The sequence below is a fragment of the Lynx canadensis genome, chromosome D2 (assembly GCF_007474595.2).
Source record: "Lynx canadensis isolate LIC74 chromosome D2, mLynCan4.pri.v2, whole genome shotgun sequence".
NCBI lineage: Eukaryota > Metazoa > Chordata > Mammalia > Carnivora > Felidae > Lynx > Lynx canadensis.
Window position 1 is genome coordinate 48466743 of NC_044313.2, and position 17839 is coordinate 48484581.

At 57.1% G+C, this 17839-nt stretch overlaps 1 protein-coding gene across 8 annotated transcripts in view; it reads right to left on the minus strand.

The window, feature by feature from the left end:
• Positions 1–17839, minus strand: part of ZMIZ1 (zinc finger MIZ-type containing 1) — a 202302-nt gene that overhangs the window by 168001 nt on the left and 16462 nt on the right. The gene's annotated exons all lie outside the window — the stretch shown is intronic.

Sequence of the window (17839 nt, forward strand, 5' to 3'; positions counted from 1 at the left end):
ACTCTCTGAGGCCTCTGGTTCACATCTGCCCCTTCCATCAGGCTCCCTCAGGCCAGAGTGGGTCAGCAGGGGCTATAGGGGCATAACCGCCTCTCCAGTTAGATTTGAAAGCACAGAATGTCCCCCTGAGCTCCTGTGGCTCCAGGGTGGCCTTTCTGGGCCTGAATGTCCCTAGGTGTGCCTCGAGGGGTAGAGCCGGGTGACCCTGAGGCCCTGGCTTCTAGTTCTTGGACCTCACTGAGCCCCCTCCGTCCTTTCCCACTCTGCCCGAAGGTTGGAGACCCTGACTGGGCCCCCAGCCCTGTACCCCGGTGCCTGCCCCTCCCGCTGAGAACAGGATGTGGGTGTCAGGAGGTGAAGGAGAGTGTGGGGTCGGGGTGGGGAGTGGCCTCGGGACTGACTTCCTGAAGCCTGATCGGTTTACCACAGTCAGTTGGGCCCAGGACCGCACAGCTGTGAGTTATAAATGTCCCTGTCAGAGCCCAGGCCGAGAGGCCCTGCTGCTGGTGGAGGGGCCAGGGTCCACAGGACCCACGTCTCCAGGGGCCTCCCCAAGTGAGGGCCCGTCCTCCAGGAGGCCCTCCATAAGTGTCCAGCCTTCACGACCCCTGGGCTCTCTCTACGGTTCTTGATGTGACAGGGTCTCATACCACCTCCCCCTGCCCACTCTTTGCCCTTCCAGGTGTGAATCTTGTGGTTCCAGCTACCTCGAGAGCTCTCAGGGGGCAGGGACCAGGCTGGGCCCCCACCTGGCACTGAACCTGGGACTTGGCATACAGCCAGCCACCCTGGTGACAGCCTCAGGGGCAACTGTTCCAACTCAGCAACCTGCTTCCCACGACCCCAACCGCCCCTTGTGCCTGCCCACTGGGGCCCACATGGGGCAGAAGAGGGAAGAGGGGGGAGGAGAGAGGACAGGGCTCCAGCCTGCAGCACAGGGGCACTCAGGCACAGGGCTCTGTGCCCTGCACATCCGGGGCCTCCTGCAGGAGACCTTCGTCGAGGGTCGCATTCTCCCTGCTTGCTCTCCTTAGGGCTCCCTCGAGCCCTGCGTGTGGGGTGTGGGGTGTGGATCGCAGTCTGGGGTACTCAGGGGAGAGCCTACAGGCTGAGAAGTTAGCCCCCTTCAGCCCAGAGGCCTGGGCCATCTTCCTGCTGGGGTCACAAGGTGAGCAGCACAGGGCTGGGCCTCAGAAATACAATAAAGGAAATGGGGATAAGCAGCAGTGGGGGAGGGCGTCCAGGCTTGCAGGGCCTGGAGCTTATACTATTTTAGGGTTCTCTTCGGAAATGTATATAGAATTACAAATACATATTTATTTATTAAAAAAATTAACATTTATTTATTGTTGAGAGACAGAGCACAAGCAGGGGAGGGGCAGAGAGAGAGAGAAAGAGACAGAATCTGAAGCAGGTCCCAGGCTCCGAGCTGTTTGTCAGCACAGAGCCCCATGCGGGGCTCGAACCCACGAACCTTGAGATCATGACCCGAGCCGAAGTCAGACACTTAACCGACTGAGCCACCCAGGTGCCCCTACAAATACATACTGAAAATGAGAAAAGAAACAACAACAAATTCCTAGAACCTAAGGAGTCCAGGCCCCTCTAAACCATTTACGGGAGATGCTCACACAGACATGTTCCTGACAGCAAATTCGCCGCCCTGCCCCACCTGGAACACTCCACGGCTGCCTGAAAAACCCCCACCGTCCCCAGGGCGGTGCCGGGTGGGGCCTGGAGACTAGAGCTTGACGACTTCCCCCGGTGAGTCTGCCTCTGATCAATAACAGTGATGCAACTGACAATGATAACGATACCTAACATTAATGGACCTTTATCGGGTACCATTCTAAGTACTTCATGTGAATTAACCCATTTAATCTCCCCACAACCTGCAAAGTTCATACTATACCTATTTTCACACATGAGGACACAGCCACAGCAAGGTTAAGAGACCAGCCCAGGGTCACACAGATAGGATGTGAACCCAGATAGCCTGGCCTTGGTACAGTTACCAGCCCTCAACCGCTGCTCACTGGTACTGCTCTGGAGGGCCCGGGAGAGTTTTCTCTGACTCAGAGCCTCCGACAGCAGCGGCGGCCAAGGGAAGACGTTTGAGTTAAGCCCCCTCCGATTAAACCATTCATTCATTCTGCACAAATCCTTACATACCAGCACCAAGAGCTTGGCGGTAAACAGGCCCCCCCCCCTTCCTTACTCTGATGCCGTCCTCTCTATGGGCAAAAGTGGGCACCCCATTTGACTTCGAGGGGCTAGGGAGGTGTCCTAGAGATGGGCTGGGCCCGCCCAAAGAGACCCTCAGCCGGGGGGTGAGGAGTGGGGTTCGCTGAAGGTCACACAGCATGCTGTCCAACTCCCTCATTTTACAGACATGGTGAGAACTGTGGCTTCCCCAGGGTCACGCAGTGAGTGGTGACCCCATGTGAGGTCCAAGGCTGGTTTCTGTAGGGGTGGGGCGGGTCGCCAGCAGCCTGGGGAACGGTCAAGGCCTGGCGCTGGTGGGCCAGGCTGAGAGGGAGGACGCACCCTGCCTTTTAGCCTCCTCGGAACAGTGCCTTTGTTTTCTCTCTTTGTTTTCCATCTGCCCGCACCCCCTAGCCTTCCAGGCTTCCCCCGATTGTGTGCCGGGCGATAAAAGGGCAGATGAGCTGGAGATCTCTGGCGGCAGTCACCTCACATAGACACCGTGGCGACGGCGGGTGGCCAAGGGAGGCCCTGGGCGGGTAACTGGGCTCACCACCAGCTGCGCGGAGTGATTTTCTGAGGGGCGCTTTGCACATGGCCCTCAGAGTCCTTTCAGCAGCCCTAGGAGGAAAAGACAACCGTCTCCCATTGTACAGAGGGACCCAGGACTGGGTCCCTGGCCTCCGAGATTTCCAGTGGGCCATGCTGACCTTGGTCCTGACCTCTCCGGCCACCGTTAGACTGCTTCTGAGGACAAATGATTCCTTTGAGGTGGGCTGATTCCTACAGACTGCAGGGCTAGGAGAGAAGGGCATGATCCAGGGACACTGCTGGCCTGGGCATGAGACGGGGCAGTGGGGGCCCACAGGCCAGGGACTGGCCGACCCTGACTTCAGGTCCCTGCTGCTGACCCCGGCCTCACCCGCCTGGCCTCTGGACCTGGTGTTCTCACACCCTCCCTGAGCATGTCCCCAGCTTCAGTTACTAGATACTTCAAGCCACATCTGTGTTCCCTCTAAATTATTTACGTTTTGTTATTTAAATCACTTTCTTTTTACTTACTCTCATTCAAAGCAATACAGTCTGTGAAATCACGGGTTTGCTATATTAATTCTATATTTTTTCTAATTCCCATGAAAATAAACACATAATCTTAAGATCTGAAATTCAGACACTCGCAGAGGTCCTGGTAGCCCACAGAGCTCAAGGCCCGATACTGTGAGCGGAGGCAGGTCCCGGGGAAGCTGGCCTGGACTTGGGGGGCAAGCCTCTGTAGGTGTGCTCAGGGGCCTGTGGGAGCAGAGCCCAGAGCCGGGTGGGGAAGTGGGAGAAGGTGTATGTTTCCAGAAGGGTACACAGAAGGTCTGGTTTGGTCATCAGCTCAGACCAGATGACATCTTTCCTCTACTGGGGCTGGAGTTTGGTGCAGATAGTTCTGGGCTGCAGACAAAGCCATCTCCCTGCAAATTCCTCCCGACATTAGCCCGATACAGCGGGATGAGCGCTGGAAGGGGAGCCTAAACACCTGTGTCAGGAGTCTGTCTCTGCTACTGTTTTCCTGCGGGATGCTAGACCTCTCTGGGCCTCAGTTTCTTCATCTGCACAGAAACAGTGAATGAGCCAAAGGTTCCTCTCAGCCTCTCTGAACCCTGGTGATGTGTGATGCTCCTGGTGGCCTCTGGGCCTCAGCCAGACCTTCTAACCACCTACGGAGACCTCCCTGGACCTATCCGTCCCATCCCTGACCAGGGGCTTCAAGTGGCTTCTGGGGTGCCAAGGGGGGACAGGGCCATCCTGTGTGACAGCTACAAAATTAGATAATCAGCTAATCACCAGCAAATTAGCATCCCATCTTTACATAGAACAAATATAGTATTTACGTAAAAGTTGTTAGGAGTTTCTCTCTTTTTAATTAGCAGAAATAAATGCAAAATAAATGGTAATTAGGCAGCTGATGGATTTGGTAGTACAATTATGCCTGCAGCCGTGCCCCCGTCCTTAAACGTTGCGCACTCCGAGGAATCAGAGGGGCCTATTTATATCGTTTATTTATAAAACAAAGTTAGCAGGAACGGAGGGAAAAGGCCTGGGCATGGCTGGGGAAGGGGGTCTTGGCTGCAAGGGCAGGGTCCTGGGAGGAGAGGAGTTTCAACACCTAAGGAGTGGAGGGGTGCTTGGCGCTCAGTGTTGGGCTGTGGAAGTGTACCACCAAGGCCCCCACGTGTCTATTTCAGGCCCTGCATGTGTCCCTGGGAATGGCCTCCCTGACAGGAAGTAGGTTGGAGCTGTGTGGATGGGCTGGGAACAGCTGTTCTGTGCACTCCTGTCTCTTTTCCAACCCTGGTCCCTACTTCTTTCTTCTCTTCTGGCCCTAGTCCTTCACTGAGCATTCTCCATACTGCATCCGGAGGCATATTCTTCTAAAATATTCTCCTTTTCCTCCAGGAACTCAGCAGCACCAGATGCAGAATAAAGTACCCAAACACGGGGATTACATTCCAGACCAGGGGAGTCTCCAGTGGGAGTACAGAGGCAGGAGTCCTGAGTGGAGGCAGCCCAGAGGAAGAGATGGGAGCTGGGTTTTGAGGGTTGCATAGGAGTTTTCCGAGAAGGTGGGAAGCAGCAAAAGGACCTGCACGTGCAAAGACCAGGAGGTGGGACATAGCATCCCATGACCATAGGAAAGAGCATTCATTATCAGGGGTGTGGAGGATAAGCAGGGCCTCATGGCAGTGGGTCCTGGATGCCAGGCTAAGGGTTTGGACTTGATCCTAGGAGCCATGGAAAGGTCTGAATGGAGAGAGCAAGGTAGCCCCTTCCCACTCATGGTTCATTTCTTACCTTCCCTCCCCCACCCCCAGAGCCAGGGAGAGGGGGAGAGCCACAGGCCATTAGAGGCAGCTGGTTCAGCTCAGCTGAGGGAGCACAGAGCAGGGAGCTAACCTGATTACGGGGGACAGGAGGTTGGTCTGCGGGGGTTGGGGTGGGGGTATAAGTGCTCTGACAGTGTAGGGAAGGGAGGCACACTGGGCCACTCTTGGGTCTCCTGAGTGAGGGGCCTATCTGTCCTAGGACAGAGCCCCCTGCCCTGCCCTGCCCCCTAACCCTGACTGCTGGGGTGGCCTCACCAAGCCCAGGGGGACGGGAGACCGCACTGCCAGAGGCCCCACCTCCTCCCAGACCCAAATCCTAGCTCTGTGGCCTTGCACTGTGACCTTGAGGAGCCACTCTCAACTCCAGGCCACACATTCTTGTCTCCCAAACAAAGGCCTGTACTAGAATGGGGGACGGGCAGTGACAAATTCAGCCCACAGTCCCATCCCATACAGTTTCATGGGCACGGAGTTATTAAAACCTCTGGGCTCTTAGGGGTTTAGGCGAGGCAGGCATTCTCCTTCGCCGCAGTCCCTGCTGCTCCCTCCTGCCTTACCCCGGCCCAGTGCACAGGCTTGTGCGGCATGCCGTGGAGTGCCGATTTGAGACCCTTGCATGATGACCACGTAGGCCCTTCCGGCTGAGAACCTGGGCTCCACAGACAGAAAGCCCAGGAACAGGTGAAGGGACAGCAGAAAGGCTGGTAGTCAGAGGAACTTCCTGTCATTGCTGGTGCAGGCGGGAGACGGGAGCGTTCAGGGCCTGGGGCTCCTCTGGCCGCAGAAGGCAGCAGCCCTTCCCCTGCTCTAGTGACTGCCCTTGACTCAGGCTGCCCATCTCTAAACTAGAGTAGTAATACCTGTCCGCCCGAACCTGGGGCCATTAAAAAGCTCAAACAAGCCCGTGACGGTGACCTGCAAGGCAGAGCCCTGTGCGGTGACTTTGAACAGCAGGATTTCCGGAGGACTTCATCAAGGGGAACCTCACACTCCCCCAGCCCAGCCAGCCCTCCAGCCCCTTTAATAAAAAGCAGCGCCATCAAGGTCTGGAGATGGTGCCTGAGCTGCTGTCTGCCGTCACTCGTCACTCGGGACAGAGCTCTGAACTTGTAAGGAAAGACAGAGATCACACCGCACCCCTTCTCTGCTCCGTAAGCCTCGCTCCTGCCTTCGGCCAAAATCAATAAAAATCTGCACTGTGATTGTTTTACCAGCACAAGGGGCCGGCTCCTTGTGCTGACATTCCACCCCTGGCAGCGCTGGGGGTGTCCTTTCATTGCACAACCTCGACATTCGGGGTGGGGTGGGGTCGTGATGGGGGGGGGGCGGCGTGGGTGTGGGGGAGCGGAGGGGGCTGCACACAGCTGCTCTAAGTGCCTCTCCAAAGACCAGCCCGGGTGCTATCCATCAACTGTTTTTCAGGGCTGTGAGGGATCAATGGTATTTGTGCCGCACACTCACCATTAGGACAGGAAAACTCTGCAGTGGAATTGATTTGTTTAAATATAATAACACAATTTCACAGAAAACCGTGGGGGTGGGGAAGGGACCCAGGCAAATAAGACAGTTCAGAGGACGGTGCGAGGCACGGGCTTCGAAACCCCTTCCAACACGGTGGTCAAACCGTGGCGCCGCCCCAGTCCCCTCCCCGCCTCCCCCGAGTGCACCGAGGACGCTAGGGTGGGCAGGCGTCTCACCTAGTGTCACCCCCGGCTCAGAAGTGCCCCTCGGCAGTTTGCAGATGAGCACAGGGGCCGGCTGCTCCTTGCTGTGTTGTTCTTAGAGGTGACTTTGGCTTGGTGAACATCAGTTCAACCCGGGAAACAACTATTAGGCACCTACTGTGCTCTAGGCACCTGTGAGGGGCCGCGGGGGAAACCGATAATAAATCCTGGCCCCTGCTCTGAAGGCATACTGTGGACACAGGGTGGATAAGGCAGGTGTGCAGGTGACAGCACAAAGCCAGGGAGGTCTGGGTTTCCTGGGGTCATAGGGGATGTAAGGGAGCAGTGCTGGGACAGGATGAAGGGCAAAGAGGGGGCTGTGAGGGGGCAGAAGCAGAAGGTCCATCCAAATCACCAGGAGGAGCCCATTTGGAGGGCAGGCCCCCCATCTCCTGAATAGGGTAGCTGCCTGCTCTGATGGTAAGGAAGAGAGATGACTTTATTGATCCGTAAGATGTTCCAGGGCCCTGCAAATACTCAACACCTGCCATTACACTGACTCTCACCATCCCGCGAAGGAGGGACTATTACTACCCATATCCCACAATTAGTACCACTCAGGCTCAGAGAGGTTAAGTGACTGCCAAGGTCACAACAGCTAGTAGGTAATAGAGCTGGGGTCGGGTCCCAGAGCCTGCACGCTAACCACTGTGCCCCCTGCCCTCATTGGGGCTTAGCCCCTGTGTGAGCTGGGGAGACAGGTGGCTCCTGCCCTCCGGAAGCCAGGGCACGAGGTACACTGGATGGCTTAAGGGGGAGTCGGAGGAAAGGCATGGAGTGGGCAACAACTCAGGCCAGCGTCCTGGTCACAGGCTGTTGCTGCAGGCTTGGCCCTTAGGGTGCTGCTACCTCACAGATGACCTCTTCCAACCTCCCCCAGAGGACAGAGTCCTGGGGACGAAAGTGGTGGGCCAGGCCCTGGAAAGACATGTCTGCAGGGAGAGACACCCGAGCAGGGAGAGAGGGCTGGGAGAGGCCCTTGTCGGAGGGTGGGGAGGGTACAGGCACACGGAAGTCCTCAGCGAAGGCAGCTCCGGGCAGGCTCACTGAACCCAAGGAGGGCCTTAATGTCAGCCTTGGAACTTGGGCTTTATTCCTGGTGACAGTGGGAAGCCAGGGAGGGCAGCAGAGGGCCGGGAAGGGTTGAGTAGTTGAGAGGCAAGAAGATGGTCAGACCCGAATGCCAGCAGAAGGTGGGGATGGTGAGGAGGACGCAGGTCCAGAGATGGGTCAGGGGTCGAAATGACTGTTGGATGTGGGGGTGAGGGAGAGGGAGGTGTCAAGAATGACCCAGGCGTCTCCCCTAGTCCTCTGGGGGCCCGGCTGTTCAGCCGTGCTGAGCCAGTGGCTGCCTGAGTCAATAGGAATTGACCAGACCCCAAGGAGCACTGGGCCCCGCCCCCTAGAAAGCCCTGACGTGGGGGAGGGCAGTGCCGGCCAGCAGGCTGCCACCACCTCGGCTCTGTCCCCCTGCTGACCTTTCTCCTTTGTCAGCAGTGCCCTCCATCAATTCACCGGAAGGAGGGCCAGTGCGATCTCGCCAGGCTGCCTGGGCCAGGGCTGGGGGTGGGGGCTCACTCTGCCTTCCTTCTTTTAAGGAAGAGGTCTCCAGAGCATCTCTAGAAAGCCAGGAGCAGAGGTGCCAAAGCCCTTAGTGCAAATGGGCAGAGTGAAGACTGGTCAGGGTGGGGGTGGGGGCACAGCCACAGTCCTCCTGCTGGCAGATGGGAGAGGGGGAGAGGAGGAAGCTGGATGGGGGTGGGGGTGGGGAACTGCAGCCAAGCTGTGGGGGATGGGCAAGGAGGACAGTCTAGAAGTGGAATCTGTGAGGTGGGGGAAGGGGCCCAGCGGGAGCAGGACCTCCAGAGCCCAGAGTGCACCAGCCAGCCCCAGAACCAAGGAGGGAGTCCAGAGGGGCGGGCAGGGCTTAGGATTTAGATGGGGCTCGCATGGTCAGCTGTCCTGGTGTGCCAGCAATGGAGAGGTGTGTGGGATGCGGAACTCCCGGTACTAAAATCGGGGTGGTCCCGGGCCAACCCTAACTGTTGGTCACCCTAGCAGGGCTGAACCTAAGTTCGGGTTTTTAGTTCTACCACTTTCAGATTGTACGTGACCCCTCTGTGCCTCGGTTTCCTCATCTGGAACACGATGCTTATAAGAGCACCTCGTGCACGGCTGTCATGAAGATGAAGTTAAATAATGTACGTAAAGTACTTAGCACCTGACACAGCACCCGAAACTAACCATTCAACAAATGGCAGGTGGCCACGGTTATTACCACCGACTGCTCCTGCTATCTTACTACCATGAGGACTGGCTAATGCACCCTGAGTGCTCTCCCCGAGCCACACCCCACTGTATATCTGTGCTAGTTTAATCTCACAGCGCTTACGGGGCAGGGGCCGTTACTACCCCCATTTTCACGTGCAGAACTCACGGATGAGCTCAGCCACTGGCCTGGGTGCCCACGGCTGGCAAGTACAGAGCCCAGAGAACCACTTCTGTTTCCACGGGGCTGACCCCACAGCCAGGGACCTGTAGGCCAGTGTCAACACAATTCTGGTTACACTGACCCAGGGCAAGAAGTAGACAAACACCCGGGCGGGGCAGGCCTAGCAGGCCGCTCTGGGGCTGCGTAGGAACAGGCAAGGGACCCCTGCTCCCAGGGAGACTGAGTCCCTGATCCTCAGTCTGGATCAAGACTGTCCCCTCCGGTCCGAACACATCAACCAAATTTATTAGGTTACTAGGGCCTGCTGATACCATAGGAAGAGGAAGGGAAGAGAAAGGAAAGCCCCCAGAGGTACTCAGGCCTCCTACTGGCCCTGCGGGCCCAGCTGTCTTCATCTGCCACTCTGCAAATTACCTCATTTCATTCTGACAACGACACAACCAGATCACTGATGATGCCCACTTCACAGATGAGAATACAGAGGCTCAGAAACTTGCGAAGGTTGCACAGCTGGATTTAAACGTGTCCAGCTCCAAAGCCTGGGCTCCTCTTGGCTGCTCACGTAACAGGATGAACAGGCAGCAGGAAGGCAGGCGGCCACGACTTGTATGTCCGTGTTAGGACTTGAGGTGGGCACCAGATAACTCTGAGGGGGAGGGGCACAGCCTCCCCTCCCCTTAGAGTTCAGGCAACCCTGGAGAAACTCTGGCAGCTCTAGAAAGGGGCCTAAACACGTAGGGGTAGGGTGGCCAGCCTGTCAGGGTACTCCACCCAGGGAAAAAGGGGGTGGGTGCAGGGGCTCGGGGAGGGGCCCATTGCTTCAATACCCGGGGGTCAGGTAGGCCTTGCAGAGACCTCTCAGTCTTTCGGAGCCGAGTGAGCAATGCCATTCCTGCCACGACCCCTAGGAAGTCCTCAGCGCAAGGAACCGCGTGCTCACAAAGCAATTAGCTTCCAGCACCCAGGAAAAAGATCGCTGAGGTGGGCAGGCAGGCGCTGGCTGGGCAGGGGCCCCGGGAAGCTGGGCCTAGTTATTTTTAGCGTCTTGATTCAAGAGGAAGGAGGCCCTCCTCCCCACCAGGTAAATGTCACTACACTGGCAGACCCAGCCAATTAAAGTAGCTGGAGGCAAGGAAGAGAGACAGTCCCCTGTGTGTTTTCGGCTCCTGGGCCCCTGGGCCCCCAGGGTGGGTCTCCCTTCCTCCACATCCTCTAGGCCCTGGCACATCTGCCTTCTGGCATGAACAGGAAACACTGGCTTGTCCCCAAAGGAGCTTGACTAGGGGCCTAGGACCCTGGGTTTGAGCTCTGGCTTGGCGGCATGACCCTGGCCAAGTCTCCTACCTTCTCTTCCAGAACTGCAGTTTCTACAAAACGGGCCCCCACAAAGCCCACCATTTCATTATTTACGAGGGTGAGAGGAGCCGGGGTCATGAAGAGACTTTGCATGAAGGCGGCTTGCCCTTCCTGCTGTGGATGGTTGCTGTATTCTTGCAGAAGACAGTTCTGGGCTTCCCAAGCGGGAACCCAGGCCAGGCCCGGGCTGACGGGGCTTGAGCTGGCCGCTGTGCAAACTGCTGGGGAGATTTGCTCAGTCTTGGGTATTAGGAGTCGAAGAGCCTGTGGCTACCACCGTGCTCATAGGGAGAGGGTGAGAAAGGCCGCTGTGGGTCAGTGGAAGGACAGCAAACACAACCTGGGCTGAGCCCAGGGCTCCAGGGAGGGCCTGAACTCAGAAGGGCACCAGCACACAGAGCCCGCGACACATCATAGGCCTGGCACGGGCGTGCAGGGCTCAAATGATCACCTCCTTATGTCCGGCTCTGAGCTGGCCCATGCCCTTGCGGATGGCCACCCCTTCCCCCCTTCTCTGAGAGAAGAAAAGCAGTAGTCGGTGATAGGAAGGACAGGGGAGGCCCACCCTCCAAACTCTCAGCTCCAGAGTCCACTCTGGGAGCCAGACCCTTAGCCCATAGGAGGGTCTGCCCCAGAGGGCCCGATCTCCCCTCCTCCCAGGCTGGGGGAGACTCCTGGCAAGCCCCTGGAGTCTGAGGTCAGCTCTCCCCAGCCAAAGAGAAGGTCTGGGTCCAGCACCAGTGCCCTTGCCCAGTTGCCCGCCAACTCCCAGGGAGCCTAGGCAGGCCCTGCCCTGCTGTGTCTGGAAGTCCAGGGAGATCTGAGGGAAACTGAGGAATGGAAGTATGGCAGGAATCTGCTCAGGGATTTAGTAAGTTAGAAGCAAAGTGCAAGCTTCCTCCTCCTTCTGCCATCTGGCCTCTAGGGGGCATGTCCAACTCACTTCCTCACTGCCCAGTCTGTGCCCTCCATCCAGCCCGCTGATCTGCCCCTCACCCCTACTCTGAGTGCCTGCCTCAGGGCCTTGGCTCAGCTGGTCCCTTTGCTTGGAATGCTTTCAGTTCATAGTCATGTTCATTCTTCAGGGTCCGGCTGGAGCTCCACCTCCTCCAGGAAGCCCTCTTTTTTTTTTTTTTTAAATGTTCATTTATTTATTTTGAGAGAGAGAGAAAAAGTGTGCATGAGGGAAGGGCAGAGAAAGAGAGAGAGAGAGAGAGAGAGAGAGAGAGAGAGAGAGAGAGAGAGAGAGAGAATCCCAAGCAGGCCCCATGGCCCCATGTTATCAGCATGGAGCCCGATGAGGGGCTCAATCTCAGGAACCATGAGAACAGGACGTAAGCTGAAATCAAGAGTCAGACGCTTAACTGGCTGAGCCACCCAGGAGCCCCAGGAAGCCCTCTTTGACCCTAGACTCCCTTGGAGCCCAGATGTTTTTCCTAGATACCTGCAAATCCAGTGTCCTAGACTGTAGGCCTCTGGGCACCCTGCTGTGGCTCGGCAAAGGGCGGACAAGAGACAGGAGCGGTCCCTAGTTCCCTGAATCTATGTTCCTTTCTCACCCCCATGTAGATTGTCGGCTTTCAAATAGGGCCCTGACTCCAGAGCATTCTCTCTGCCCTGGCATCTGGGCCTGCAATCTCCAGCCCTCACTTCTTGGTAAACAGATAAGAAAGGCCCTAATGGTTAGAAGCCTTGGCAGGAGGTCATGATTATAGGAGGTGGAATACAAAAGAGGCTTAACAGAGCCAGCGCCCCATGCAAGTTCTCAGTGCCGGCTCTGGACGAACCTCCACAGACCCCTAGAACTTCCCAGGCCCCAATCTCTGTGCCCTCAGCCCCTCAGGGGTTGGTCCTGCCTTTCCAGAAACACTGCGCCCCATGGCCAGGTCACTACCACCACTGCAGGTCGTGGGCCCTGCCAGGGTCTACACCTGCTATGTTTCCAAAGCAGGGATGGTATCCCTCCAATACAGATGCCACCCTGGCTGCCCCGCCCAGTGTCCGCTCCCTCCCTGCAAGGTCACTGAGGCTGGGGGCCTTGGACACAGGGCATGGTTGCGCTTGTCCTCATCCTAAGTGTGTGGCTTATGGACCAGAGGGAGACCAACTCCAGAGCTCCGACAGAGCCAGGTGAGCAAACATCAGTGGGAGGGAGAAGCGCCCATGGTGAGTAACACCCAAGGAATCCTTCTTGGCGTAATTTGCCAAATCCCAGCCCGTCCTTAGAGAGTCCTGTTGGTGGCCGAGGTCAGGGGTCCCTGTGGCGCATGTGTAGCTCTGTGGACCTACAGGGGTGATCACACCCAACTGGAGAGGCTCACACCAGACTCTGGGAGAGCCAGAGGGAGCCCTAGACCTTCCCTCCCACCCTCAGGAAAGATGCCTCTTGCCTGGCCTGCTGGCCTCTTGCACCTGCCACGGTGATGCTGTACGGCCCTGGGCTGGTCTCAGGCCTCTCTGTCTCTACCACATCACTTAGGGTTCGCCCTGCACAGGGAGGGGTGCAGGTGGTGCCAACAGAGGGTGGCACCTGGGCAGCTTCCTATTCCAGCATTTTCCTCCTGGTAAAGAGCTCCAGCCCCTGGCCCAGGAGAGGCCCAGAGGTGCCTGGGGTGCTGAAGATGGCCTGGAGAAGCTGGGGGTCCAGCTAGCTGGAGTAAACAAGCCCCTAACCCTGTTCCTCCCTGCTGTCACCATCTCTGGGTGGAGCTGGGAGCCCCACTTAGTGGGCCAAAGCCTGCCCTCCCTTCCTGTCCTTCACAGAGGAGCTGCTGCTCGACAGCCCTTTTGGCTCCCCACTCTCTGCAGGATCAAGGTCAAACTCTGGCCCAGCCTTTGAGGCCCTCAGGGGCTGCCTCAGCATCTGCCTCCAGTTGTGGCTGAATGAATTTTCCTCTCCAACTGGACATCCCACTGGGTGAGTCCTGCCAAGTTGTGCGGAGACCCCAGGAAGACCTTAGTCTGCCGCTCCTCTGTGTAAGGATCCAGCCTCCTCCTCCAGGCAGTCCCCTGGCCTGCCTCCTCTAGTGTCAGGGAAGAGCTGCTCCTCCCGTTTCCTACTGCCTTCACCCATCAAGGGCCCCCTCCAAGCGTGCTCTGCACTGGAGACTCTGTGACATCCAAGCCCAAGGCTGTGCTTACCCAGCTTCTCAAACACAGATTCACTTTTGGATGCCAACGCCTAGCACGGTACGGGAGCCTGGTAAATGTTTAGCACACTCTGGCTGACAGAGCGAACAGATCACTCAGAAACATGCAAGTACCTATCCGAGACAGTTTGATAGAGTGGGGAAAATACAAATAAAATGTCAAATGAGACTCGGCGGAATCCCAGCTCTGTACCAATAGCTCTGTGACCCTGGGTATGCTTCTTAACCTCTCTGTGCTCTGAGTTTCCTTATCTGTACAACAAGATACCCTCAGCTTCACTGGGTTGCTGAGTCCCTTGAGATCATTAGTTTGTGACCCCTGACCTGTCCCAGGCCTCTGGTTTGACTTCCCAATAAATAACTGCTCAGAGAAGGGCAGCAGCTGCTTCAAGGTCACACAGAAGGTGTGTGAGCAGGGCTGAGGCTTGACCAAAGTCCTGCCCAGAGAGCCTGCCAGGGCAGTAGCCCCGCTCTGGTGACCCAGAGAGTGTCCCACCGGCGGCAGGAATGATCAGGGGGCTGTAAACTATTTCCAGCTCCAGGCTGGGGTCAGGGTTGCAGAGGCTGGGGGGGTGGAGGGGCCTGGGCTGCAGGCAACAAATTCCAGGCAAGGAGAGTGGGGTGTGCATTCTCAGCTGGCGCTGAAGACTGACAGGCATGCCACATGGGGACCCTGGAATGCCAGCTCTGCATGGCCCTGGCCAGGCCCGCTGTGAGCTGGGCTTGGCATTCAAGGTCTCTGCAGCCAGCCCCGAACCCGTCTTGCACCACGTAACCCTGGAAGTCTGCTGACTGACAGCGGATGGGTATGCATGGTGGCAGCATGAAGCCACAAACCAGGGGCTGAAGGGGCTGGCCAGGGAGTGTGGCCGTCACCCCAGGTCCCTGCCCACAGAGGTGTGTGATCGACAACTGTTTGCGATTACCTCACATGAAACTCAAATCCAGCCCAACCCCCATCCTGCTGTCTCCCTACGTCCTTTCTTAAATGACACCGACCATGTCACCACCCTCCTCCATGTGTCCACAGCACTCGCGTCAGCTCTGTCACCGTCCTCCAGCTGCTCGCCCACCATCAAGCCGTATGCTGTGGAGCGCTAGCCATGTTCTAGGCAGCGTCGCAAGGATTCACATGGCTTAGTTCCCTGGATTCCTCACAACGCAGTGAGGTAAGTCCTATTCTTATCCCTACGTTAACACCGAGGAAATGAGCACAGAGAGGTTAAGCCACTAATCTGGCATCACAGAGGAGCGGCAGAGCTAGGCCCAAAGCCGAGGCCCAGAGTTCGTACCCTTGATCGTGTCAGTGCCCTCTGCCTTCATCCACCACGGGTGTTCAGAGCACCTTTTACAGAGTGCTGGCCACGTGGGACCAGCTGTCATGCCCCCGGCCAGAAACCCTTTCTCTGTGTCCACCCTTTGTAGGCTGTATGGCCCAGACCAGCCGGGACCCTCTCACCTCTCTGCCTGATGTGGGACTCGCTCGAGCTCCGGAGCCACATCTATCTGGCTCCAGTCTGCCTTGCTGTGGGGACTGGGCCAAGTCACCCGCGGGGAGGAAGAGGGGTGGGGCTTTGTCTACTTTAGCTGGCCAGACCTCCAGCTCCACCAGAGGCTGGAGCTCTTGACCAAGGGGAAAAGCCAGTCTTCCAAAATACCGAAAGAGCCCAGCGACCTCCCTCTGTCACCACTGTCTGCGCCTCTGCCTGTTGTGGACCTGACCTGGGTCCAGGCACTAGCCTCTGTTCCCCGTTTAGCAAACGGGAACAGGACCTCTACAGGGCTTGCTCAGTGGCCTGCCGGAGTGTGCAAGGGCTTTGCACACGATAGAGAAGTCTACAGTGCACGAGGTCACGGTGAATCCTGGAGGGATCCCAGGGCAAAGGTTGGGAGATAGAGGCCGGGCTCAGAGAAGGCCCCGTGGCGTCTGACCTACAGGAGTGAGTTTGCCAAGCAGAGACGGGTGTGCAAAAGATGACCGGGCAGAAGATTCGCAAATAAAACACAGAGCAGCCATCCCACCGCCCCCTGCCGTGTTGGGTTTGGCCAAGCACAGAAGAACTAGGCTGCCAGAGGTCAGGGAATCCTTGAACAGCACTGCCTGTCAGAGGGGCTGTAATCCCACCCTAACCAAAGCCACCGTCATGGGCTGTGGGGACGACGTGGATGCCGGCACTGCTCTGAAGAGCTCGACATCTCTCCCCTTGGCAGACGAGCCTCCCACAGGTGACAGGGGACACGCCCGAGGTCTCTACTGGTGGAGCCAGCATCCAAACTCAGTTCCTGGCGCTTAATCCCATGACCACTACCCCTATTACGGGCAGGGCTGGCCTCACGGGCAACTGCACGAGGCCCCACACTTAGAAGGACTCACTCTTGGTTTCATGTGCTGCCACCATCGTCTTGAAATCCGTAATCATTTGTGAACAATGAGCCCCTCGTTTTTGTTTCGCACTAGGCAAATCATGCAGCCGGTCCCGATTCTAGTAAATTCTGACGGACGCTTACTGGGGGAGGAGGGAAGGGCCAGTGAACGAACTTTCACTTCTCTGGGACATTGCAAGAGCCAGGCTCTACGCTTGGTCCACCCTGTCCCTCCACGGCAACCTGGCAAATCTTTCCCCACCTTCTGGCTGTCTCCTGGAGGTCCTTCCCAGATTTCCTCCCCACACAGGGGCTAACCTCCCGCACCAGGCAGAACCCGCAACTCCCTGTGCCCTGGGAGCTTTGACAGATGAGAAGCTACCGATCCCTGAATAGCTACTTCTCCTTGGAACACATCCCTCCTTGTGTGTGCACGTGAAGGCATCCCTGAGCGTGTGTGGGCATGTGTGTGCTGTGAGAGCTTGTGCTTTTCTGCTGGGGAGTCCATGCGGTTTGTGAACGTGTGTCTGCGAGCACGTATGTGCATGCAAGTCTATCTGTGTGCGTGCGTGTATGTTTGGAGCACGCGTGAGTGATGTCTGTGTACACATGCATGCGAGGGAGTGCTCCTCCTACCTTGCTGCGTGCATCTGTGCGCGTGACCATTCATGTACGGGTGTGCACACACAGCTGTATCCCCTGAGCATGCATGGACAGGTTTGTAAGCATGTGTGCACCTGTGTGCACGAGTGTGTGTGCACTTGCATTCATGGTTATGGGTATGACTGTGGGTGGGGAGAATCTTCTGGGACTTCTGTGTGTATCAATATTTCTGCATGAGAACATGAAGCCCATGTGTAACTATAATGCCACTCAAATCATCCTCCTCCTCGTGAAAATCTTGGCTCTCTCAGAGATACCTGGCCCACCACCTCCAAGAAGCCTTCCTGGATGCCAGACTCCCCATGCTCACTCTATCGTTAACCCCCATCCCACATCCTGGCACCTTTCCCACCCTCATGCTCCACCCCCCCACCCTGGCCAACTGCAATCCTGACAACTTCCCTGCCTTGGGGTCTTATATTTTCACTCCTTGTCTGTGCCCGTTGGTCTGGCCCTACTTGAGGCATCTGACCTCTTGCTGTGGCTTGGGAGAGTCCCACTAGTCCCCCTGCTTCCAGCAGGGTCTTTCCAATGGCCTCTCCAATGCAGCCACCTTCATTAGGTACCTACCTGACTCAGAACCCTCCATGGCTCCCCACTGCCCTGGGGATCTAGTTCTCCAGCCTGGCATTTGTGGCCATTTATAATCTTCCCATCCCCTTGCCAACCTCATCCCCCATCCTGCCAGGCTCTCCTACCTATCCCCTGTCCCTGTCTCCCCACAACGCTCCTCACTGTTGAGTTACCTCCCCCAGAACGCCCCCCTCTAACCTCTGAACATTGTCCACTCCGCTGGTACGGGGCTCGCATGACATCTGCAGTGATCTCCCTGCTTCCCCGCCGGAGCGCAGAATGAGACGAGTCCCTTTCCCCTGTATCCTGGGGCCTGACATCACGCCTGGCATATATTAAGTGCTTAATACAAGCTAGGGAAACTGAGTTAGGGAAGCCAAGAGAGGGAGAACCCTACGCAGCCAACATGCCCCTCCTCTAGAAGGGGCCATAGGTGTCACTTTGGTGACCCCAGAGGCCAGGCCTGGTCCATGTCACATC